At 38.1% G+C, this 27,410-nt stretch overlaps 1 protein-coding gene across 7 annotated transcripts in view; it reads left to right on the top strand.

Annotated features, from left to right (window-relative positions):
* Window positions 1-27,410, top strand: part of SIPA1L2 (signal induced proliferation associated 1 like 2) — a 151,112-nt gene that overhangs the window by 18,248 nt on the left and 105,454 nt on the right. For all 7 annotated transcript variants that reach the window (XM_040598689.1, XM_040598692.1, XM_040598697.1 and 4 more), the window contains exon 2: window positions 12,259-12,331. The gene's annotated coding sequence lies outside the window, so the exon portion shown is untranslated. The remainder of the gene's footprint in view (window positions 1-12,258; window positions 12,332-27,410) is intronic.

Raw genomic sequence — 27,410 nt, forward strand, 5'->3', positions numbered from 1 at the left:
AGTGAATGGGTGAGGGAGACCAGCTTTTGAGGCAGAAGACGTGACATGGCATGGTGGCAATGCTATTGAGCTCTGCTCAACCTGTGCTACCTAGCAGAACGCGTGAAGGTGCAGAGCCTTGCTGTCTTTCTAAAATATGATTTTCTGTAAAATGTTTGGGTCTAAAAGATAGCAAGAATCTTGATGTCCTTTTAAGTCCCAATAAAGGTACACAACACTCATCACTCTTAATTTGCATTCTGTCCTGTGCATGGACTAGGGGCATGAACCTTAAATTAGAGCTATTATAGCTAATGTTTGGGGGGAAAAAAGTACAACTCATGAGTTAGAAAACACACACTGAGAGAATGAGTTGTTCTCTTTCTATAACAGTAGTCACTTGCACTGTGTTTCACAGAAAGCTTATTTGAATATATTGGGCTATATTATCCTAATGTAGTCTCCTAATATTCTATTTACATCTATTTTGAAGTTCTTAAATAAATATGTCCGAAACCTGCTTGTTGTTGTTTTATTTAGAAGTAGGTTAGGTTATATCTGAATAATGTTGAAATCTGTTAAATCTTAACTGGTGGAGTTTTCAGTTGAGATTGTAAATGCCTTTTTTAACACTGCTTTTATTTGTGATGTGTGCTGATTTCCAAAATGTGTGCAAAAATATGGGGGGAGCAGCTTTGTCTCTTGGCCAGGTTATTTCCCCCCCCCCATCCCCAGTAGGTGGCTATTACTCCTGTTGCACAAATACTGAATAGCTGTAACTGCTCCACAGTTAAAGACATTTATGTAAGTTCAGCAGCAGATGGCTTCTTTAAATGCACAAACCCAGAGACTGTCTTACTGAAGATGGAAAGAAAATTACTGTATATGGCACATGGCAAAGTGAAATATTATCCATGCTAATTATTCAGTAATTTAGATGAGTTGTATTTTTTTTTTTCTTTTCCCCAGACAGTAAAGTCTGTAAATGTCTGTGACAAATACTGCTTTCGCATATTTCTGTAAAGCAAACAAACCTTGTTCTTAGTAGTTTTTTGTTTTGCAGGAGGCAGGCTATTATTTGTGCTTTTCTTCATCTCTCTTCTGGTGCAGTAGTGCTTTTTGGGATGCTTCTAGTCTGATTGGCAGGCTGGCATATTTAGGCATGTCTGAAATACAGACTGTGTTTTTCGTTCAGACTGACACTAACTATGCCATGTTTGAAGTAGGTTATTGACGCTTCCTCTGCAAGAATAATGGATTTAAGAATTTAAACTGGAAATTTTGTACAATCCAAGTTCTGTGTGGTTTTTTTTCTTAATAGAAAAGAAAAAAATACATCTGTCAAACATAAATGGAAAAGGAATCAAAATGAGGCAATTCTAACCAGAAAACAAGTTTTACTTTTAAGTTTCTTCACTGACTATTCTGTTTTGCCTTTCAGTAAAGAACAAAGGGCTGGAAAACAGCCGTAGAGGTGGTAATCGTAATTGCCTGTATAAAAATGCTTGTGAATGAGCCTTCTCTGCAGCTATATCAGGGAGAGGAAGGTGGGGTGGGGTGGTGGGCATTGGAGAGGAACAATAAACAAACAAACAAACAGAAACCCAAAGCATCAAACCCAACGACTTCCCTTGCCCCCATCAGGTAATATCAATTATATATTTAGTAACAGTTCATGGAAACACTGGATGAGTGAAAGCGTGGTGAGCAAATTTATTTATTTATTTATTTTTGGTCAGGCAAACAGACTGGAGTGTAAGTATATAGATATTGGACTCTAGTAGCAATGGAAATCCAAAGTATAATAAAAATGTTTCCTTAGACAAAAGAATTGAATAATTCATTTATAATTTTATAAAGTATGTAATGATCTATTATTTCATTCCAAAAAATACTTATTCAAATCAAAACTGTTCTATAAAATTTACACTTTCATGGGATTCAGATTTGTTTAATATAAGACAGGTACTAAATGTCCAGTATTACAGCCTTCATAAAAGGTATTATTTCCCAGAGTTCACTTAATGGGTGATCCCATACTGATCTTTGTCTGTGACAAACTTTCTTTGACTTCAGTGAGACTAGAATCAACATGTACCCAAAATCTGTCACCAAATCCTATTGAACTATGGATATGGATTAATGGTACTTGGGATGCTGAAAGTTTTGGGCTGCTTCCAGATTAGTCCCTCTGGACTTGAAAGAGGGATTCTGTTATTGTTACAGTATGTTATAGTGTACTTATCAGCTCAGATGACAGCTCATATCTCTGTACTCTTCAGAAAGGATCAGCATTAATTCTTTGTTTTTTATGGGATACTTATATATTCCATATATATATATATATACATGCATTGTGTGAGTGTTTAATTTGGCTTATTGCACTCTACTATTACACTATGTAAATGAGTGTTGACTATAAAAAGCAGTGGTAGTGAATTATGAGACTCATATTCTTGGAATTAATTTGATGACCAATTATGCTATTTTTGTCTCTGATATTCGAAGGGAAATGGGAGACATTCAAATGCAATTCTGGGCATTGTCAGTCTTTTCAGTGTTGTTTCAGAGTTGAGGTTGAAAGAGGACTGTACAGAATTTTGAACAGAATTTTCAATCAAATGCCTAAGTTCAGTGTGTATGAGAAGCACTATGAGGTTATGATTGTGTTGAATGAAGAAATGATCAAATTAATTTCTAACTTTGGCAAAAAACAGTTTCTTTAAATTACGGAATGTTTCAGTAGGAGAGCTGGATGGTATGTTAAAGATCTTGATTTATGTTCAATACCCAGTTTTGTTCCCTGCAGTTCGAGAGGGATGTTGAGGACCTGGGGAGCGCCGCTGCTTGGAGCAAATGATCTGGCGGGAGAGGCTGACAGGGTTAGGCTTGTTTACTGTGACAGAGAAGCAGCTATGGGGTGACCTAAGAGTATCCCATAGATGCTTGAAGGCTAGTTACAAAAATGAAGGAGCTGAATTTTCCTTCAGTGGTACCAGACCGGCCACAAACTGATGCAGTACGTCCAGTTATGCATGGGGAAGAACACTGCTGAGAGGCCAGCCTGGGAAGAGGCTGCCTGGAGAAGCTGTTGAATTTTCTGTCTTTGGAGGTCTGGAAGACTCAGCAAGATAAAGCCTTGCCTGACCTTTTCTAGTGTTGGTGACAGTCCCGCTCTGAGCAGAAGATTGGACTGCATGACTTCCAGAAGTCTCTCTCGGCGACTCAAAAACTTAAACTGGTTAGAATTTTGATCATCCTCTATGCTCTTTCTTTTATGACCGTATTCTAAAGTGACTGGCTCAGATGTGTCTTTGAAAAAGCAAACACTGTCAAAAACTGTCCTACATACAGTAAGGCAATGATTTCACAAAACTCTACTCTTGCTTTGGAGCGAAAATAAGAATATTATAAAAAATCCCCTCCACTCTAGCATTTGAAAACCATCCTGCTTTTCAGAAAACAGAGCTGATAAACGTTTTAGGTTTTTCCATAGTACTTCAAATCTTGCTTTCCAGAAAAAAACCCCAAAAGTATTTTTGCACCCCAGACAAAAGTTAATGACAAATAAAATATTAAGCAGGCGTATGGGAACAATATAGAGATAATTAATCTTATTATTTCTGTGAATAGTGTTCATAATACTGTAATTTAGTTCTTTATTTGACACCTGGTTTATGACCTGTGAATAACTTTTGTGTCTGCCGCTTTTAAGCGGTTGCCCTAAGTCAGTGCCACGTGCCTCTTCTCTTTATCTGGAAATTGTCAGGTCCTACCTCATCTTCTAACAGGTGGTTGTTCTTTGGTTTGCTGGGTTTGTTTTTGTTTTTGTTTTTTTTCCAAATCTGCTTTTCTGTGGATACCATCAATAGTTTCTGTCTTGTTTAGTAACTTCAGTTCTGAGCTGGTAACTCATCTTTATTATTGTCATCTTCTACACTTTCAGGAGGTTTCCTTTTTTTGTGTTTAGGCAGTATCAAAAGCAGTGCAAACATCTTATTGCTGTACTCTGAAAATACAGGGAAGAGCTTCTGGCTTTCATTGTGGGGTATTTTATTTACCTTTGCTGTGGTCATACCAAGCCACTCACATTTAAGCTGTGTATGTCTTCATTTCTATGATGAGTTTGGCATTACTATGTAATACTAAGTGTGTGTGTGTGTGTATATATATATATATATATATATATATATAAAAGGTGAGGACTAAATGCTGAGCTACTCCAGGCATATAGGACAGAAAAGCAGCAACGACAGAATAGACCTGAAAGTAACTATACTATCTTTTTTGTATTGTCTGTTGTGTTTTCTATAATTTGTGGTCCAAGCATGCTATTTTGTAGTGCCAGAATTGGTACTGTTTCATGCTTTCTTTGTGGTCTTGATTATTACATGTTTTCACTGTGTGGTCAGAATGAGGTGTTGCAAAGGGAGCAAAAAATACCTGGAGCTGAACATTGTTTCATAGAGGAAAAATAAAAAAAAGGTGGGAATGAAGATTGTGTTCGCATTATGTACATGAATGGCAGTGTGTGAAGTGGCATATTGAAATTACAAATTATAAAGATTTCTTTGTTTATTACCTTGTATTAAAATAATTACTTTCCATATTAATTGCCAATTTATTGTAGGTTAAAAGACATGTAGTGAAATATGGGAGATGGGGGGTGTTCTGTTGATTTCTGACAAAATCATCTTGGTGTAATGCACAATTGAGAAGGAGGTTCAAAAGTTAGAGCTCTCTCTAGCTTACACTTTCTGTTTTCAAAGTGGAGAATATTATTTACTTGAGATGATATTAAAAATGTGATGGAACTCTTTCAGGTCAGAGCAGGGTTAGTTGTTTTCTATCATGTTCAGGATAAAAGTATAGTTACATTTGAGTGCATGTAAGAAAGTTATGATGGCTTAATGATACACCTATTTACACTGCTACTTAAAGAGTAAACCTATAGTGTATATTGCACTGCCCACCTTATGTGTTTCTTAGCAAGTGCTCTGCATTATTCATCTCAGAGAAAGGATCATCCAATCGGCAGGTTGCTTAGCGTGTTCTGTAAACAGTTCTTCTCGGCAGTCGATCTGAGAGTTAAGCAGACAAAAGCTGAATGGATATTGCTTTTCAAATTAGTACTGCTGTGTAATTAATTGCCCTTAATTAGCAAATCTTTTTTTAAGTATTCAGACTGCAGTGATGTAATTTGTTTTCCCAGGTAACTGATCACATAACAGGGCAGTTTGGCTTGGTATGGAAAGCTGCTTTCAACAAATGCCAGCTTACTTGCATGTTTCATTGGAAGTTTTTTGACTGAACCAGTGGTGATCTATCTGGTGACCTTCAAATTAACTTGGGCCTGCTCAGTCCGCCCAGCTGGCGTGCTGTTGCTTTAAGATGCGAGATGGGTGTATGGGCAGGGTGCTCTCCAGGAACTGATGCTGTTGCCTATGCTACTCTCAGCCAGATGCTCAGAGTTTGGAAACGCATCTACTGGGGAGGCATCCCTCCTTTGCTGGCATGCACGGGGACCGGTAAGGAGGACTAGGAACAATGTTTATTGTGATGGTGAAATACCTTCAGACTGAGCTGGTGAGGTTCAGCCAGCCTGGATCAAAAAGGTATCCCTTCCACAGAGAGGCAAATTTAACTTTGTGGTAGTATTTTTATATTTTATATGATTTTATATTGTGACAGTACTTGTGGTAGATGTGCTGTGATAGTAGGTGACAGTGATAAAACTTTCAATTTCCTTTTAAAGCTGAGTGGTATGTGTTGCCTGCTACATGGTTAGTGGTCTCATCTGCTTGACTTCTTTTAGAATTTGAATTTTCCACACATCGCTGGGCAACAGAGGGTTACAAATCTTAGAGAGATAATTCTTACTATGACGGATGTTGGTATTTTTGAAACTCACAAACAAGTGTACAAACTGAAGTGCCAGGCATCCTGAACCAACCCAAGTTATTTTTTCATTGTGCTTGTGGCTTTGCTACGCAGCTCAGAATACAGAGTCCAAGAAAGACCTGTAAATGGGGAATTCCATTTTGAATTTTTAATAGACGTCGTCACACTGCAACCAGCATTTGTATTAAAAAAACCTTGTTAAATAAGGGAGGATTTTTTAATTTTGTATTATTTTTTTTATTAGTCAGAGCTGGCTGGATTTGTACATGCTTATCTGGGCAGCATAAAATTAAGAAAGAATTTATCGATTTAGAAGGAAAACTCTGTTCACAAGTCAATGAATTAAAGAATTGTGGTGTCTAAAGGATTTTACAAGCTTTAAAGCAAAGATACTGCCTTGTATAGATTACATCTAGGGCCTTCGAAAAAACACTTGGGAGTGTGTAACAGCAGGAACTACATGGAAGAAGGAAAGACAGAGGGTGGGGTTTGGGGAGAACTGGAATGCAATGCAAACGAAGTGAACACCTGATCAGGGATATCTGTTGTTTTCTGCAGTCCATGCTTTTGATACATTTCACTTTCTGAATGTTGGTGCCTGTTATTTTTCTGTGTCTCCTTTTACAGAGCTAAGGGGGGAAAAATAGGTTTGTCAGTCTTGTATATAGCTTGTTTATTGTGTATCTTTGTTTTGTCTCACAGGAAAGCACGCTGCTACTTCCTTAACCTTATTGTTTTCCATTTCTCAGTCAGTGTTTCAAAAAGAAGCAGCATTTCTCTGAAATCAAGAATTACAATAGATTTCACGTATGAAACACCTGGGCAGTAGGAAGTGAAACAGAACTTTTTAGCTCTCACTGTTTTATGGCAAGATTTCTGTTGCCTTTCCTTCCTGTAAACACAAGTAGTCACTTGGAGTGGGAAATAGGCTGTTTACAGGATATTTTTCTGCATGAAAGGAAGGAAAAGTGCCTTTACAGAGATCAGCCTATTGTGTTGGGAATATTGGAAGTTGTATGGAGCTAAATTGAGTTTAGTGTTTGGAGGGGAAATACGCAGCAAAATACATGTAATCAGTCTTTACCCTGCGAAGTGCTAGGTGCCCTCATCAGCTGCTGAAATCAAAGCGGCAGTTAGGACATGGCGTGCGCTTTAGTTTAGTCCCAAATCCGAAGTGTAACCTGTGATCATCGGGAGAACTTGATCAGATATAGGCTAAACTTGAAAATAAAAACTAAGAGCTTACGGCATGGGGCTTTTTTGTAAAAACAAGCACTTTTGATACTTGTACTTTTCATTGCTGCTTCAAGTTACTTTTGCATATCTGTATTCCAGCTGGCTGTCTTTGAAATACAGTGTCTTTGATAAGGAAATGTCATAATTTGGTTTTTCTTGAAAGTAATGGCTTCAAATGTACATGTAGAGTGTATATATTTTCAAAGTTCTGCTTCACCTGTGAAATATGTTAACTATAATTCTGTTATGAATTGGGATACTTGCCTGTGTTATAAAATTATTTTCTGTGAATAGCTATTTGATTTTCATTTATTTTCTGTAGCACCAACAAGAACCTTTATCATCAGTAAGAACTGTGGATTAGGTATTTAAATTCTTCTTAAGCATTATAGAATAATCTGGCTTTCCTGACATCTCAGATGTGTGTATAAGCTGATAGGACAGACAATGGCTTTGTAGATAAAACTGAGCAGGGTAGGGGAAAATATGCATACAGTATTACTTGTCTGTTAGCTGTACCTATTTTGTCTCTTTTGTCAGTTGTTCACACAGAAATTCTACTGTCTGGGCATTTCAGTCTAATTTGCAAATAAGACTGGAGCATGTGTACGTGTGTATGGAAATGGCAACTGAGAGGGGTCTGTCTTCGGGTCTGTCTTGGTCAATGTGGCATGTGCCCTGTGTTTGTCCTTATGGAAGAAATAGAATCCTTCCTTTGCTGCATGTGTTTGTTTTTGTGTTCTTCTAAGCCAGAAATGTCTGGTTGTTTGCTTTCTCCATTTTTTAATTATTTCTTCATTCTAAGTAGAGAGTTACTAAAAGAGCTACTGCAGTCATGAATGAGACTTTATCTAGGTGTAGAGGAAAGCATGAGGTTTCTTCTTAAAAGTTTGGAGTCTTGAAGAAACAAATGCCAATAGCATCCTACAATCTAGACCAAATGGCTCACAAAGCATTAGCTAGTCTTTGTGGCGCTATGTCTTAATTTATTTTGCTGAACGACATACCATTTTGAACACAATATTTTTTCAAAATGAATGGGATCTCGGATGTAATTACATTTTTGTCCTGTATATTCTTTAATGAGGAAACCATTAGGTTTATATTTCACATATAAGAAATGTTTTTGTTTGTATGTTGCAAATGCAATATACCCAGCTTCATTTTGTATGTGTAGGAGTTTGAATCACACTTTTCTAGTACATTTGCAAGGCTTATCTTTCAGAGATTCACTATGGCTTCTTCCTTCCCATGAAAGTTCTCCTATATTCCCTCGGATACCCTAGCAGAAATACAGCTCCTTTACTACGAGTCGAGCATGTCCAGGGTACATTGGACCTATTGTGTAGATTGACCGCAGCAAGCTGGTATTCTGGTCATACTGAACTTGCTGTGGAGTTTCTCTCTGCAGTGACCATCTGTACAGTGTTTCAGAGCATGAGGAAGCCTCCTTGTAAGTAGGCTGTCCTGGCTAGGGTGCTGCCCATTTGCCCATTCTTTCTGGAATCAGTTTCTATTGCTTAGCTGAAACTTTTTGAGTATAGAAAGAAAATGTGCCGGGAGAAAATCAGATGTCTGGTACCGATATTATTCTCTCTCACTTTTGCTATGATAACAAAATAGGAATAGAAAATACTAAAAGATTGGACATAAGTAATGCCAAAGATCTGTGCAGAAAATTCATGGTTTTGTGGTTGAAAATAAGGTGCAGTGCATGGCAGGCAACGGTTTTATGAATGACTGACCTTTTGCCAAACAGGAATATTAATAACGATGGGCCTTCCTAATCTACTTAGGAATTACTTCTACCTGTGTTGCAGGTATCTTTTTATGTGAACTCTCCTGTGCCTTGTCATTGGTGAAGTAGGCTTCCTCGGTGACATTCGCTGTAGAAGCAAGGCTCTAGTTTTCAAATCCAAAGGACATTTCAAAAAAGAAAAGACTAACAAACCAGAAAATGAAATGCATGTATTAATTCCTGGAGAGAAAAAACGATGCCGGTGGGACTCAGATATCCAGGAAAACAGATGTATGATAATTACCTTGCGCTCAGGAGTTTTGTGATATCTAATGCTACAAATACGTTTTAAAGTACGTTCGAGAAAATAAGCATAGTTACTCCTGTTTTCTGGTTTAGAATTTGTTGCTTTATGTGAGTTTGAAGGAATATACTTTAAGTGTTGAGTATTTCTTTTTTTCCCCATTTATAGATCTTTGTGAATGTAGGGGCAAGATGTGGGGGAAAAAATTCTTAGAATGGTAGTGAAATCATGAGTTATTTGAAAAATGTATTTAAATTATTTGTCTTCTCAATTCTTAAATAATCTTTTCTTGATGCAGTGTTCTGTATGAGAACTTTGGATTAAAAAAGATATATATGTGGACAAAGCCTTGTGTTTTCCCATTTGGCTGCCTTACAAAAGAACTACATAATTCTCTAAATCCTACTTTACTTTGTGGATCAATTGATTCCACTTTCAACTGCCATAAATAGGCAATCTGGAAATTGTCTTTGAGACAGATATTTTGAAGCTTGCTCTTCTAGTGATTTGCAATGTGTGAAGATACCATTTTTTTAGTAAGACATTAATAATGGAATTTTCATAAAATTATTTATAGAAAATTGAAACCAGTTTCTTCTTGAAGACTGACCAAATTCCATAGCCATTCTAAAAAATCTATTTTCCATTTTTGCAGTTGCTTTCTTGTCATGTATTTACTTTTCTGGTTCTCCCTCTGGCTGATATTTCCTCTCATGCAGATAATATAATTTATGAATCCAGAGGCTCCTATTGGAAAATAAACATGTATTTTGGTTATTCTTATCCGTCTGGAGATGGTTATAGGGTTTTTTGTTTGTGTGTATATATATTTGATTTAGTTTATGATTAAATTTCAGTTTTACTTTGGAACAAATGTGTCTCACAGTGACACTGTGAAACTGCAGTATGGACTTGTACCTATATAGAACTACGTGTATCTCTTACAAATTGTGATAATCCTTGTTTTAAATCGTTGTCCGTTTGTCAGATTGGACTGAAATACGTGCCAGTTGCTGCCCCTGGACCCCTGTGTTCAGCTTTGGGCCCCTCACTGCAGGGGGACGTGGAGGGGCTGGAGCGTGTCCAGAGCCGGGCAGGGGGCTGGGGCAGGGGCTGGGGCACCAGCCTTGTGAGGGGCGGCTGAGGGACCTGGGGGGGTTGGCCTGGAGAGGAGGGGGCTCAGGGGGGACCTGATCGCTCTCCGCAGCCACCTGACAGGGGCCGTAGGCAGCGGGGGTCGGTCTCTTCTCCCGGATAACGAGCGACAGGACGAGAGGAAACGGCCTCACGTTGCGCCAGGGGAGGTTTAGGTTGGGTATCGGGAAAATTTCTTCCCGGGAAGGGTGGTGAAGCGTTGGGACAGGCTGCCCAGGGAGGTGGTGCCGTCGCCATCCCTGGAGGTGTTTAGAGCCCGCGTGGACGCGGTGCTGAGGGCCGTGGGTTAGTGGTGGGCTTGGCAGGGCTGGGGTAGCGGCAGGACCTGATGAGCCTAAAGGGCTTTTCCAACCTAAGCAATTCTGTGATTGTACAAAGATAGAATTTTTGCTCCCAACAATAACATAGATGAGAAAAGAAATCTGTCCTATTGGACTATCTTTCATTCTTCAGCTGTTTGTTTTACCGTATGCAAAGATTGTTTAGAATTTGGATACTCTTACTTCTTATGGGTTTTAGGTCGTGTTACTGTGTTCTCAAGTTCGTTCTTCCAGGATTTGTGAATAAAATGTTAAAAAAGTTTATCTCTGGCTTTAGTTTCAGCTTTTGCTTGAGTGAGGTTTATGTTTGAAATCTGTCTTCATCAGATGTTATCTTGGGGTTAGGAATGAGATTTTTCTTCTTAATTTTTTTTTTTATTTTTTAATTTTTTTTTACAAATTGTGTCTTCTGTTGGCAATCAGATTAGTTATCTAATGATACTGGTCAACAGTACTACTGGTATAGTTTAGTTTTGGTTTAGTTTTTTCCATAAAGCTGCACTGGTGAAAGTTTTTGCTCAAGCTCTCAAGCTCTAGGTTATAACTACACCAGGAGTTTTTTGCTAGTGTGAGCATACTTAGTTTTGTCTAGGCCTAAAATGAGGTTAATAGTATACTGTCCTGCATTCCATCGGTACGGGCTTTTTGTTTGTTGCTGGTGTCTATAATACATACATTTGCAGTTGAGTTAGGATTTTGAGGCTTTGTGTTCTTTTTCCATTGTATGCACTATTCTGTAAAGTACTTACTCGAATTATTTTTATCCCTATGGTGGTGATTTAGTACAGGAAATAACATCTGTTCCTGCTGTGTGTGTTTTTCTTTTTTTCCTTTCTTTCAATATGAATGTAACATTGTGTATTTTCAAGCTAGATGTTACTATCTGAGGTCATGCTAAAATGAACTCCCTTTGAAACTGTTAGCGCAGATGTAAAATAGGTAGCCAGATCACCTTATTGGTACGTGATGGTTTTATGTTCTCTATCTCTGTATGTTGATCAGACAGACCTCTCTAAAATATTTGTACTTTACATATACTTTTATTTTACTTAATTTAGAAGTAATAGTAAAAATGTCAAATGGAAAGTTTGCAGTGTTGGATACTTTATTGGCTGGAAGTCATCCCACAGATTCTCATAGAATGCTTCTAAACTTTTTTGATGAACTGACTACTGTCTTCCCTCAAAACATTTTGTGTAATTTCATGAACTTTTCTCATCTTTGTAATTGAAAATATTATTAGGCTACTTGCTTTTTATGTTATGGTTTTAGGAATAGCTGTGGACCCTTTATCATGACCTTTGAAGCAGAGCCATAATGAAACAGTCTAATGGTTCGGCAGCTACTGGTTCATGACCTCTTCCCCTAGCAAAGTTTTTTTTTCCATTTATTGCTGGGAAAGCACACAGATAAAAGCTTTAAATTCTCTGTTGCAACACATAACATATGGTATGTGTTACACTATGATGAATTTTAAAGCCACTGATGTGTTCTGGATACTTTGTTTTCATGTATATTTTACATAAGTGTTCATTTATGATTATTGTTTTTACTTACTCCTTAGTATCGTAAGTGCACATGTTCAACTGAAAATAACCCCCAAACCTCTCTCATTTGAATTGCAGGTATCTCCATTGTACTGATACCGGAAAAAAAGTGACTCAAGTTGGCATCCTTTGGGAATCCTTCTAGCCAAAGGTATGCCTAATTTCTAACTAGTGACAAATATCTTTTTAGTATGTTTGTAGTATTACCTGACCTCTTAAATAACATGGCAGCTGTGCTACTGTCTGTCTTGATGTTTGACATCTCACAAACTGAATTTCCTGGGGATATCTGAAGCATCTTAACAAACCCATAAGAGAATCGTTTATATGGCTCGGTGTACAAGTGAAGTTCAGTCTTTTTTGAAATGTGTAACTTGGCAGGTTGCCTCTCATTAATATTGAAGCGTATGGTACGATCACTTTGAGCCAATGCTTATTATACAGCTGTTATTCTACAGAAGGATTCCTTAATATATTGAATAAGTTAAAAATAAAATCATAATTTTGGTGATTTGGAAATTCTTAGCTTGGTCTTCCTCTGGAAAAGAGCTAATATGACCAGAAATAGACACTAGCATAATATGCTGAAAGAGTGTCCTTTGTAAGGGCTAATTAAGCTACTTGTAGAAAATCCTGAGCCCGCAGCTGCCAAAAATCATGACATCTTGATGTTTCCTGTAGCAAGAATTAAGAAGTACAGTCATACTCCTATAGCTCTTAACTCTGCAAAACTCCTTGATCTATTCTAACTGGATTGCTTTATAGTTCTAGTGTATGGCTCAGGTTTAGAAATACTTCATGTTGGCTGAACACAATCTGTCATTTAATGAAGATACGCTCCCTGCAGCACAGTGAAGAAATAATTAATGTATTGGGGGATGAACACATTCCCGTCCCTGTGTGCAGGCATGTTTAGTTTGGAATAAAACCTGCTTGTGGGGATTTATAGATAAATTGTTTACTTTCTGCAACATGAAAACATTTGGGGACTATTTCAATACAAACTTGAAAAACGTGATCAAATTCATTTGTTCTATTTTCACTCCAGGGGTTCACCAAGAATACCGTAATCTAGAGCGAAATCTACCACATATGTAATTCTTCAGTTAATATTATTACCTAGTAATCTGGTCACTGTCAGACATTATAAATACGTACTGTAACTGCTTTTGTTTGGAGTATCATACTGATAGTTATAAAAAGTGGGAAATAAATTGTGTATAATTGTGTGAGACTTCAGTAAGAGTTTTAGAAGTATGCGTAGTTGCTTGTGGTCCAGATGAAAAACTTTCAGTCTTTTACAAACCAAAGAAAACTAACTGAAAAGTAAAACGATGATTGCAAAATTAGCAATACGGATTTCTCATATTAAAAGGTGACAGATATAGTAGCAAGAGGGAGAAGTAGTTGTGGAAGATCTCTTTTTTAGAGAAGAAATAGAATAATAGTACAGGGCTACAGTATGTTTTGTGGCTCATTCAACATTCCTGGGGCAGTCTAATGTCAAATGTGTATCAGAGGTGTGTACCAAAAATTAAAGGTAAGAGGTATTAAATGTTTGTTGATGTGAGGCTACACTTTGATATAATTCAGGATTTCACAATTTTACAGCTGCTGTAGGAGAAAGTAGGAAAGGAAAATGCTGAAAAGTTTTCTTTAAGAGAAGCTCTTAATATTTTCCTACTTTCATGTTAGCACTGAAATTACCTTTCAATGAGTATTATGGGAAGAAGTGCTGTACTCATGTTCCTTCTTTTCTATGTAATGGACAGATTTTTAAGGGGTGGGGAGGTGGCAAGATGAGTCCCTTCTGCCTCCCTTCTTTCTATATGAATAATATTATGAGGCTATGATCAATGTGAAATCATATCAAACTTAAAGGAGACACAGAAGTTTTAGGTAATCTTCTAACCTAGGCTGCTAATTTTTGTAGTAGTCGCTTTTTCTCTTCTTTACAAAGCACCAAAATAAGGAATTACATACCTTTATACCAAGAAAAGTAAGTGAATGTTCTGAGAAACTAGTCTAATTTAGCTTTTTTCCTGATTATTGTTACAATTGAAATGTTGTGTTTTGTAAGAGTAGATTTTTATAGAAACAAACTATAAATTATATGTGATAAATTATATTAAATAAGTTACACTTATTCTTCTTACATTCATTCTAGTCTCTTCATTTGCAATTTTTTCAAGCACCTTCTGCAGTAAATACAATGCTGTGTGCTCTTTGTTCTTTTTACACAGGAAGAGTGTAAAAGATCATTACTGAAGCTGGTTAGAAACTTCTCTTTTCTGGCAAAAACTTACTTTGCCTGATCCATTTTTTTCTTAAAATACCCCTTTTTTGAGACAGGAAAATAAAACTAGAGTTTTGTGTTTGGTTTTGGTTGTGGTTTTTTTTTTTTTTTTTAATGGAACAGTCCCAAAATCTTTTTAGTTTTTGTAAGTTCAACACCAAGCTATGTTTGCCTAGGAAGCAAACAAAGCTTGTAAAAGCTGGTGTGCAAGCATCTAATGTCCATGCTGGCCGCCAGCTTTTCTGACTAGGCTGTAACTGGTGTGAGGCAATGTTTTTCTTTCTGACTGAGCCTGGTGTAGTGATGCAGTTCCCATGACAGACATCTACAACATAAACAAGATACCTGACTATAGGGAGGTCAGCCAGACATGGGAGACAGAGCAGAAAGAGAGCAGAATTACTAACAACAGCTGCTTGTGAAGTACCCATGGCTGTTGAAGATACAGGACAGGGCTATCCATCCAGAATATTCCAGTATTCCAAATGCAGGCTTGAAGATAATTGCTGCCTTATACTTTATAGTACTCTACATGCAATTGCAGTTTGTACTACTTTTCCTCCAGTCTAGTAGTTTTCTCTCTGCATCATGTTGATGACATCAGTAAAACTTTTAACTTTCATTTTCAGCTATATATTGTTTCCAGGAGAAAAAAAAATCTGAAAGAAGAATTGATTTTTTTAAATTTTTTATTTTAAATTTGTTATGCATTCAGAAATTTGTAGTAAAGATAACTGCTTTTGGATTCTGTACAGGTTTGTCAATCTATTCAAAGAATCATAGATTTAAGAGAGTCTGAATAATTGACCTTCCTTGCCAGTGGTTTGGCATGGTTCGCTTATGCTTTGATGCAAGAAACAAAATTGAACTTTCTGACCAGCCACCTGAGTCCCTCTGCTCTCTGTGCACTACAATATTTAAACTGGGGGGATGCTCAATAGCTACATGTTACTGTATATCAGGTTTGAAGTGGCTTCCTTTGCTCACATGAACTTAATAGTTTCTTTGCACTTCTCATCTAAGACTCCATTTTTCAATAAATGGTCTGTTCCGTAATACGGAATAAGATCACCAGACTCCTGTGTTGCTGAGCCTGATGGAGCTCTGCTATATTAATAGCAGTGTAGAACATACCTCTGAAAATTTTACCTACTACTTTTCACATAAGCAGTGTGTTTTGTTTCAGAATTAGTCAGACTGAGGGGACAGTATTTTAACACATTTGGTATTATGTGTTGTCAAGAATATCTGCATTTGAATAATGCTAATTATGTAGTAAATGAGAACTTAACTCTGCTAAATCTATTTTAGTATTGTATGATAACTGCTAGTACTGTATGTGCTGTATCTTTTGGCTGTACAGTTAGCTAAGGCATAGTAGCTGTTCAAAGAATTCTGGAAGAAGCTGGAAAACAATTTATAATTCTTACTTGCTCTCTCTGTGGTTCAGAGTAATAGTAGTTGTAATATAATAATGCTGCAAAAAGAATGAAGATTACAGATGTCTAGTCTTGCATGTATTAATATACTAATGAGATGCATTGTTTTTCCTTCATAATTTGCAAGGTATGTGACACAAGAAATACTGTTTTTTAGAGCTGGGGGCAGAAAACTGTGGTTTTCTCATCCATGAACCAAATACACATTGATTTTTATTTTTTGGGATTTTGTTTGTTTGTTTGTTTTTCCATATATCCTACTAAAATGCTTATGTCAAAATAATTCTCTTGGTATATCTTAAAATTATGGTGGTACTGGTACTGATACTGATTAGCAGTTTTGGTAATCCTGATTTTGAAATGTGTAAACCTAGAGTATTTTGTAGACCATAAGAAATTTTTTTCTATCATAAGTACAGGCATAAGGAGATGAAAAGAAAATCAATCTCATTGTAGAAAGCTGTAGTGGTTTTGTACCTGAAGGAAGTTAAGTAGTAATAGTAGCACTAAAATAAAAAAAAAATATTTGAAGTTTGTTTCCGTTTAAGGGGTATTTTAGAAATAGTCACACAACTCTAAATGCTTGAGAAATGTTTACAGTTGCAGGTATTTAAAAAGGAATCTGAATTACTTGTATTAGGATGTTTAGCTCTTGCAGCTGCACAGGCCTGCGTTATGTCTGTAGGTATACTGTTAAGGCAGAGGAACAGATACTAAAATTAGAGGCTGTACATCCACATGGAATATATAAATGACAGATTTAAGTGATACACTTACCCATGTTTACCTAAGTCATCATCTACTTCCTGGGTGACCTTTTGATTGGTAGCATGTGTCCAAATATATTAAGCGAATATAGAATCAATAAACATAAATGCAGCATTTGGTCTTAGTTTTGCATCCAGTGGCATATTTTGTTTTAGTAATAGTAATAAATAAATAAGTCCACCACTCCTCCACCTTTAGTTACTGATAAACTGAACCACCACTTATTTCATATTTCTGATAATTATTGTATAGGGACACATGTACATAGGACAACATATCTGATTTTAAGTTTGGCATTTTGGTAGTGTATCTGTGACCTGGGAAAGAACCTGCTTCTGAAGGCTTATGCATTTATGTGAATTAATGAAAATCTGAAGTATTGACAGTTTGTATGTGGTGCTGATAGTTACGATATGGTGGTAGATAGAACAATACAGCTCACATATAAACATACCATATTTTCAGAAACTAATGCAAAGAAAGAATGTATAGCAGTAAATCCGATCCAAAAAATTACATAGATTATAATGTGATACAACTTTTTCATGGAGAACATGGCATACATTTTGTGCAAAGAAGATTGTTACCAGAAGCTGAACTGTACTGGACAAACCACAGAATTGCTGAGGTGGGCAGGCATCTCTTCAGATCACAAAATCACAGAAAGGTCGGGGTTGGAAGGGATCTCTGGAGATCGTCTAGTCCAACCCCCTGCTAAAGCAGGTTCACCCAGAGCAGGTTGCACATTATTGTGTCCAGGTAGGGACTCCACAGCCTCGCTGGGCAGCCTGCTCCAGTGCTCTGGCACCCTCAAGGTAAAGAAGTTCTTCCTCATATTCCGGTGGAACTTGTGTTTCAGCTCATGCCCATTGCCCCTTGTCCTGTCGTTGGGCTCCACTGCAAGGAGCCTGGGCCCATCCTCCTGACACCCGGCCCTGAGATCTTTGTAGACCTTGGTAAGATCCCCCTCAGCCTTCTCCTCTCCAGGCTGAACAGGCCCAGCTCCCTCAGCCTCTCCTCGTAAGGGAGATGCTGCAGTCCCCTGATCACCTTCACTAGCCCTCCCCAGTAGTTCCCTGTCCGTCATGAACTGGCGAGTCTGGAGATGGCCACAGCACTCCAGATGCGACCTCACCAGTGCTGAGTAGAGGGGGAGGATCACCATGTTCCTCCTGATGCACCTCAGGGTCCCATGGGCCTTCTTGACCACACAGACATGCTGCTGGCTCATGGGCAACTTGCTTTCCACCAGAACTCCCAGGTCCTGCTCCACAGAGCTGCTTTCCAGCAGGTCGACTAATAAGTGAAAAATAACTAGCTGGAAATGCAGATAAACACATACCATTTTTGTCAATAGCAATGTGATATGTTTAGTAATTCCGTATGATGTCTGATGTCTCAAATATCCCTTTTCAATCTCCAAATTGTTCTTTTTTTCCTCTGTGAGAAGAATTTAAAATATACTTACTCAGGTATAAATAAAATACCAAGCTGCTTTATTTTTCAAGGCATGGTGTGCTATATACTTCAGTTTGGGAGCGGTACATAGTCATAATCTTTCTTCTGTCACCCAGGAGAAATTATTAGATCACATAATCCAAAATACTATTAATACTGTCTGGTTTTTTTTGCAAAATCATATCAATCTGCAGAGTTGGTCTTCCTAGTCTGGTTCTCCTCTGTTGTAAATCTGGCAGGACTTACCAGTTCAGGCCGAGGGCTATTTTGGTTCCTAAGGGCAGCAAGCCAAAAAAATACCTGTGCTGTTAGGTTTCTCTGCACTGTGCCTCACAAAGTCTGGGGTTCTGGGAAGATTTATTAGTTTGGTTGGATCTGTCCATTCAACTTGCCGAAACTTGGAAAGCAGTAGGACTCTCTTACCTGTTCAAATGCTACACCACTCTAAATAATAGAGATAACGGTAAGAAGCCCTAGTTGACCACTTGTGAAGGCGTGCATTAGCAAGGTTCACCAAAAATAGAAGTCAGAGTGGATTAACATGCAGGTTAATAAAATGGAAGAGCTTACTAATTTGTGTTTTGTGCTAGCTGTTTTGGAGGGGCCGTGGGCAAAAAAGAGGGAGTGTTGGCAGGTTGGGTATACGGAAAGGAAGGCTAGGATCGAGAGCTGGAGAGTGGTGAGTCTTAGAAGGGGGGTGGCTGTTTTCAAAGACATGTGGAGAACCTAGTGTAAAACCTTTTTTCCCTAGCCCTCAGCAAATGCAGTATGTATTTTTTTTTTGAGGAAGAAGCTGATGCACCACTGGTGCTAACTAAAAAGATAATAGAAGTAGAAACAACAAATGCCCTAATAACCAAATAAAAAGAAATGAAAGAAAGTTGTTGGGAGGGAGAGGGAAAAGGACGCACACCATCTTGATCTCTTAATTCATATAATCCAATTTATTTCAGTAAATTGAATTGTGTGTTGTTCTTTTATACAAAGTGAAGGATTACAATAAATTAATTGGAGTCCTTTGTTTCTGGCTTATGCAGAAAAAGATCTCTTATGAAATATTCAAAATAATTAAGAATCAATGCAAATACTTTTGGCGATAGGCTGAAGAATGGGTCAAAAACATATCCTATGAGCTTGGTTTTGGTTGGTACCAAAACCATGCAGGATGAGTGGGAAGGTTGGAAAAGAGAGCTAATCATTTGTGAAGGAGAGAATTCTCAGAAAAAAACTGGAGAAACAGGACATAGAATGGGAAAGATAAGAAATCAAAAAAATAGAAGAACTTGAAAATGGTTCAGGGGAAGCCAAAGCTCTCTGGAATTATAGCCGGTGAAGGATGTGAAGGGCAATGAAAAACCTGCTGTAAGTACATATGTAGTAGAAGGAATGCTAGGGAAAAATGTGAGCCCACTGATGAATGGGGTAGGGGATCTGGTGACAAAGGACACAGAAAAGGGCTGAAGTACTCAACACATTTTTCACCTTAGTCTTCACTGTTAATACCAGCCTTCAAGAATCCCAGAAAGTGTGGAGCAAGGAGGATTTACCCTCAGCGGACAAGGATTAAATTAAAGAATATTTAAAATGAGCATAAAGTTCATGGGACTTGATAGGATGCACCCACGAATGCTGAGGGAGCTGACTGATGTCAGTGTGAGGGAAGTTTCGATTTTCTTCAAAAGGTCATGGCAATTTGGAGAGGTTCCTGAGGACTGGAGGAAAGCAAATGTGCAGGAAGGATCTGGGGAAGTGCAGGCAGATCAGCCATGCCTGTCCCTGTGAAGGTGACAGAGCAAGTAATCCTGGAAGGTATTTCAATATACATGGATTTTAAAAAGGGAAAAAAACCTGCTTAACCCACCTGATAAACTTCTATCTGGCTAGCTTGGTGGATAAAGGAAGATGGCCTTGAAAAACGGACAGTGAGGTAGACTGAAAACTGACTGAAAGGCCAGGCTCAGGCTCAGAGGGTTGTGATCAGCAGCGCAGAGTCCATCAGGTGGACAGTTACTGGTGTACCCTAGGGCCTGATACTGGGTTCAATACTGTTTAACATCTTCATTAGTGATCCAGATGATGGAACTGTGTGTGCCCTCAGCACGTTTGCTGATGATACTGGGAGGAGTACATGAAATCTCCGATGGTTGGGCTGCTATCCAGAGGGAACTCGACAGGCTGGAGAAATGGGCAGAGAAGAACCTCCCTAGTTCAACAAAGGAGAACACCAAGTCCTGCATCTGGGGAGGAGTAACCCCATGAACCAGTACGTGCTGGAGGTCAACTACCTGGAAAGCAGCACGGCAGAAAAGGACCTGGAGATTTGGATGGACAGCGAGTTGGACAAGAGCTGGCAATTTGTCCTTGTGGCAAAGAAGGATAATGGTGTTCTAGGCTGTATGAGGAAGAGCGTTTGAAGCAGTTTGGTGGAGGTCATCCTACCCCTCAGTACTGCTGAGGCTACACCTGAAGTATTGTGTCCAGATCTGGGTTTCTCAGTACAGGAGAGATACAGACATAATGGAGAGCATAGAGTGCAGGCCACAAAGAAGGTTAAGGGTCTGGAGCATGTCTCCTGTGGGAAAGGTTGAGTGAGCTGAGACTGGCCCAGAGAAGGCTCAGGGCAATCTCATCAATGTATAAATATGCAAAGGGAGAGTGTAAAGAGGATGGAACCAGGCTCTTTTCAGTGGTACCCTGTGACAGGACATGAAACAATGGGCATAAATTAAAATACATGAAATTCCATCAACATAAGAAAAGACTTCTGCTGTGAGGGTGGTCAGGCACTGGAACTGGCTTCCAGGAGATGTGGATTCTCCATCCTTGAGGGTATTTGAAACCTGACTGAACGTGGCTGTGAGCAGCCAATCTGTCTGACCCAGCTCCAGTGCGGGTGTGGGGCTAGATAATCTCCAGCAGTCCCTTCTGACCTCAACTATTCAATGGTTCTGTGTGATTCTGGGGAAATTTATAGGAAAAGTGTTGAAACTGTTGTGTATTTTCCAAGGAAGAAAAAGCTAGAGCATACTGATAAATTCCATGAATTAAAAAGATTAAGTCAAGGTAGCTTGCAGCTCTTTCTTAATCAAGTTGTATGGAAAACGCTCAGGTCATTTATTTCTTGGTTAGTGAGCTTAGGTGGCAGGGTGATAGACATCAGGATTTTTTTCAGGCTCAGTTAATTATGGGGTGGGGGGAAGATTTAATGAGCTTTTGGAAGCATTTTCCAGGGTCAGAATGGATTGTCTGAAAGGGCTATCTGTGCTTTGAATTTTGTGAAACTGCCTACGCTGTAGTATTTTTACCTTGTCTATGGAATGTCTGCGTTTTTGTTTTCAGTAAATTTTAGTCTTAAAATATCAATAATATGATACAGATGACCTCTTGTTATATTTGGTCTTGTCTTGGGTAGCCTGTCACATCCATTCCTATCTAAAAAATGCAGACAGCTTAAAATAAGCTCTTGCAGGCTGATCTGGTCTGGTTATTAACCCAGCACACTCTGAGCCCTGTCTATTTGCAAAGATGAGTGGGGAGAGGAGGGGGCAGGAGGCAAGGAAGCATCTAGTTTCAAAACCAGAAATCTCACAAGTATTCTGTTTGTCTTTGTTCATCCTCTAAAAAGTTATTAATTTGCTACGAACAATACTTTGTAGTTCTTACCTGTTAGACTTTTTTGCATTTTTCTCTTTGTCTTGCCCTCTCACTTTTGTCATTTAGCCTAGTAACCTGATTTGTTGCCTTGTCAAATTCTTCCTTATGAATGGAGTGCGTACTCTGTCATGCGTGGCGCCCTGGGGGGGAGGGGCAGGGTGGGTGGAGGAAAGAGGAATACAGAATTTTTCCAGATCCTCCACTTCATCTAGTGTCCACTTGTATACAGTTTTTCTGTTCCATCTCATTGCAGATTAGAGAAAGTGATATGAATGCAAAGGAATCATACTTTAAAAAAAATAAACAGGAAGATTTTCTTCTTGAAATTTCTTGAGGTTTCTCTGTCGTCTTTTAGACCAGTGACATTAACTGTTCTGGACAGCTTCAGGAAGGGCAGGGCTACATGCCAGCAAATGCTGAGGATCAAGGTCCACTGCAGCAACAAAGTTTTCTCAAAAATATAAACTAAATTGGTAAACATTTTTTGAAGTGGTTATTTCTAAGAGGGGCGGGGACACATGCTTCCATTTCACGTGCTTTTTGTTCAACATATACACTGACTGGCTGCTTAGAAGAAAGGAAGGGTTCAGCTGTTCCTGTATGTGACATCCTTCCTTCTGTCATTTGTCTTTTGGAGACTGTAGGAACGTGACCTTCATTATTGTTAACGATGATAACAGCTAATTATGTTTGGGTGACTGGCACATTAGATAGACTATCTGTTTCTACTTTGCCTTTTTTTATTTGTCAGTTGGCTCCAAAGCACCATTCACAGATATTTACTTAATTTCTCTTACTTAGTGATGTATCATGTTTAGAAGCCAGCTACAAAGAATGTGACTGATTTTTTTTTTTTTTTGACTCTGATTGTTTTCATCTTTCCCTCAAGTAGGCTTTATTTATTTTTTAAAGACAACATTTAGAAATGTCTTCCTGCTCACTTCTAAACTTTAGAATACACCTGTAGAAAGATTTCTGTGTCTTTTCCTGTTTTGTTCTCTTTGGCAAGCGCTTTTTAGCATTTTGAAGATCAGAGAGGGCTGCAGGTCCAGTTCAAAACTATTTTCTAAGGAGCAGATAAACAGATGTCTAGTCTAGCCTTTTTGCATTACATATGCTGATTATTCAATTACACTTAGCAGTTGGTAGCTTCGTCTGCGGAGGAGGAAGAGTGTGGATTGTAGGACAGCTGTATGCATTTCAGCTAACTTGGGTCTCCAGGGCAGCCAGCTTTCGTGGTACTTTCGGATTTAGCAAGGTAATCTTGGATCTCTCTTACCTTGTGTTTAATTAAGTTCGACTTTGAAACAGCATTCTTAAACTGCACAATAGAAATAAATGTTTGAAATAGTTTGTTTTTCTCTTAACAGGTTAATGTATGCAGCTAGGATAGATTTGAAGTTACTGAAGTGTGGTGTTACTGGAGGAGGTAGAATAGAAACTTGTTCTGTCCTAGGATTGCTACCTGTATAATGACTTGTTGGGATTGACATTTTGTATCAAGGTAGTGATGTAGCTAAAAAGCTAAAATGAAGGCTATTCTTTAAGTTTTCTTTTTTCTTTTCTTTTTTTTTTTTAAGAGTGTTAGCAGAGTGTCTTTTTTAAAAAGTAACTGTGAAAATACAAAAATTGTCAGACTGCATACTGAGGTTATGTTGCAGTTGACAATTGTGTCTTATGAAATAAGATTATTTTGTTTAGAACCTCCATGTTTGTATTCCTGTTGCCCTTGTATTGTTTTGTTACTATGCTCACACAGGAAACTATATAGAATTCTGCATTGTGTTAGGTGTGTGTAGCTTACTATGAGGTGTTGAGTGCATAGCTTCCAGAACTGTATGCTGAAGTAATTACTGTTGGAAGCTTCAGGTTTCCTGGTTTGAAAAAGGTGAACTAAAGCACAATTTGAAACCAGATACATTCGTGACAGAGGAACAACATGACAGTTGTCAGTGAAACAGCTGCAAGTCTATGGAAAGTGTAGGGCCTAGTAAAGTTATACCTGTGACACTTTCTGAAGCAAAATTTGAAAACAGAATTTTGTTGCTGCTGTGGTGTAGGGTATATCTAATAAAATTTTTGCAGAGCTGTAGTTTGTTAGTTTTTAAACATTTAAAGTCATCATCCAGAAAAATTAAAATCTTCCTTTTAGTTCAATGAGATTAAAACTTGTGTTAGTTTTAAAATGTGAATGAGTAAAGGTAACCATCTTAGAATGATCTTGTATAAAAATAACCAGCAACTATTCTGGATGGACATAAGGCATTTTGCTCAGGGTTCAAGAGGTATAGACTTTTTTGTAGAGCACTGTCAGAAATAATGGTATCTTGGAGTATTGGGACAAAATGAGAGTTCTGTCTTGGTAAAATATGCATACTATCTTGTCTCTCTGTGAATATCCAGCTGAAGTGGATGATGCAGTATTAATGCTTCGCTCATCTAGTTGATTTAAAATTAGTTTGTTTGTATTTTAATCTGTTAATACGAATAAATCTTAACTGACCTGAATTTTTTTTTATTGCCAGAAAAGTGTCAGTCCCTCATACTAAGCCCCCCAGTGTTGGCCATAAGCTCAATGGATGGGTGACGAGGGACCAGGTGATAGAGTGCGTTCTATCCCTCCTTACCCACACGCTCCCTTGTCGGAAGTTTTCTCATATTCTTGCCTTCTCTTTGTTTCACCCACTAACGCAGTACTCTCCCCTGGCTTTTATCCCTATCCAATAATTGTCCGGCACCTTCCTCCCTTTTGCTTCAGTTAAGCTGCAAGGTTGTGTGCACATGATCCGCATAGTTGCTAAGAGAAGGGAACAGAGCTCAGCTGGCACACGCAGGCCTCCTGGCCCTGCTGTGCATGCATTCGTATCTGGGATGTATTTTAGGCATATGTGTTTATATGCTTCCTAACCTGAGGGATCAAGCAATCCAGTCTTGGAAGGCCTGCAAAACTGATTCGTTGTGGATGTTGTATAGACTTAGAGGTCGAGAGAAACACTGGTAAGGAAATCGTAATTTTAGTCAGAATTAATAGGTAGTGTTTAATTTAATTGTCTAGTCCTGTTAAATTTTTTTTTTCTCTAGCAGTTCTCTTTTAGTTTACTTTCTTCCTTTTTCTCTCCTCCTAAATCTATGCCTGGACTGTTAACATATAGCTTAAGTATTTTAACTGTCAGATTATTTTTTTTTAGTTGCTTTTGCTGACTTCTTAAGTGCCAGCTTTGACTGGAATATACTTACTGTCTCCTTTCAACCCCTGATAACTACGCTGATTTGCATGCAGACAGCAGCCCTCATTATTTTGATTCAAGTGTTAACCACCTTGATGCTCTGTCCTTTTTACATGGTACATTTCCCTTAAGTATTCAGTCCGGCAACTGCCCAGCTATGTTGGGCACACTGCTCAGCGATTTTACTAAAATAGGTTTTTATTTGTGTTCTCTTCTCTAGTTAACGGTAGAGCTAAGCACAGTGTAAACAGATGTTTATTTATGTTAAAATTACAGAATTTGTAAAACGACCTTGTTTCCTAGCATGGAAGGAGGCCTTACTGGTATCCCATACCTCCTGTGAAGGCTGGCTGTATTGGGGCTAGGTGGCTGGTTTTGTTTAAGCACTTTGAGTTCTTGTGTTCCCTTACAAAGGCAGAATAGAAGTGTCTGTATGCGTTCTATAGAAGAATCTTTGCAGTGTATCATTCGCACTTAATTTATTCTGAAGTGTACATGCTACCTTCTTTATGCAATTGTTATGAAATCTGCTTATTAGTTGAATCAGAAGACATCTGTTTTTGATACTGATTCATGTTTTAAAAAGTCTTTCAGCTGACCACATATGTGGTCTGTCAAGTAGTAGTCATTCCTTCTCTGGAAGCAGACATTTCCAGAAAAGTGCTGCCTACATGCCCGTTGCTCAGAGTCAGGATCTAATTCTGTTGTCTTGTCTATAGTTATTAGATGTTGATGATAGCTGGAATTGGGAAGAATTTATTTATTTTTTAATGTGACTGTTTTGGTTTCTTAGTGTTTCTGTATTTGGTGAGGCTGAAGTGGAGATCAGCAAACTTTCCTCTGTATTCCTCACCACTTCAGAGTAGCTGGCTGCTGGGCAGCTCTGGTATTTCAGTGGGGTGTTGATTGCTGACGTTCTGTTTTGTAGACTTGTTGCACTAAGATTTAATTTACTTCCCTGCATTAAACAGAGAATTTCTTACTGGAATCTGAGTGCTATTGCAACACAGCAGGAATACATAGTCATAAATGTGGCTTAGAAAACCAAGCTTTATATTGGACTGACTGTACTCATGTTTTTAATTAATAAAATAACTATTTTCTAAAAACAAAAACCAAACACCCCCCAAAAAACCCCAAACTCAAACAACAAGAACCCCCCAACCAAAAAAAAAACCAACACAAACTGAACTCAAATTCAGTTGCTACTCAGAGTATTTCAGGGTAGGACGATGTTTAGTGCATTGCGCTCTGTAGCTGCTCTGGATGATTTTTTTTCTGTATTTGTACTTCAGTTCTACGGTTTTCCACAAAGCTGCTTTTTTCCAGTAGACTCGAATTTTTATGTTAATGTGCACTCTTCCCCAGTCACTTCACACTGTCACTGGGGTTCTGTAGAGTTCAATGGAAATAGTGCTTGTTTTGTTTAGCTTAAGCACAATATGCTACTATAGTAGTTTCACTCAACTTTTTTATTTTATGCGCAAAGTAGTTTGCATGGTGTATGGAATTCTGTCTCATTCTAATGTGGAGTCGTTGTGTGTGTAGGAACAATTAATTCTATATCAGTAAATCACATTCAATTTTTGTGTTTGTTTAATAATGTGCATTTTTCTGACTTAGTTACAGATGTTGTTGGTGATGCCTGCTTTGAAAATTAGGTTTATTAAAATTTATTAAAAGTTAAGACATTCAACAAATACTCATTGAAGTTATAGCTTGTTTGAGCACCAAATATGACAAGAACTGTTGTATTAAGGTGATCCGTTAATTTTTTTGCAGCTTTATAGTTTTGTCTAACTAGAACATCACTTCTGATAATGGTTTAAGACTATTAAACTGCTGATGTATTTTTTTAAATTCAACCAACATATTCCAGTTTCTTAAGTAGTTGGGAGGGAATTAGACGGACTCATTGCTTTACTCCAGGTGAGTTGATAGGTATATTTGACAAAGTACATAGTCTTACGGCAGCCATAATGTTGGCTGTTTGTATAGACTTGTGAGGAAATTATGTTCCTGGAGAAAACATGGAGTAAAGAACTGTTCCTTTCTAAAAATCTCCCTTGAGTGGTTCCTGCATTCAACGAAGTCACCTATTGTGTGCAGTTGGTACTAGATGAGTCTGTTCAATAGGAGAGACTTACAGCTGAAATTGTGGGAGGAGAGGGGGGAAAGTCAAACTAGGCAAATGGGGAAGGGTCAGTGTTTTACTTAAGAAACGTGCCTATAGAATTGCTTTTAATTTTCTACAAAGAATACCAAATTGGCCTGCTACCTCTTGTTATAACTAGTTCTGTTAGCTCTATCTGTCATTTGTTGACAAGGGATAATATTTGGCTTAGTTTCAAATATTTTAAGTCTTCCACTTGATTATTAGAACAGAAC

The sequence above is a fragment of the Falco naumanni genome, chromosome 6 (genome assembly GCF_017639655.2).
Source record: "Falco naumanni isolate bFalNau1 chromosome 6, bFalNau1.pat, whole genome shotgun sequence".
Lineage (NCBI taxonomy): Eukaryota > Metazoa > Chordata > Aves > Falconiformes > Falconidae > Falco > Falco naumanni.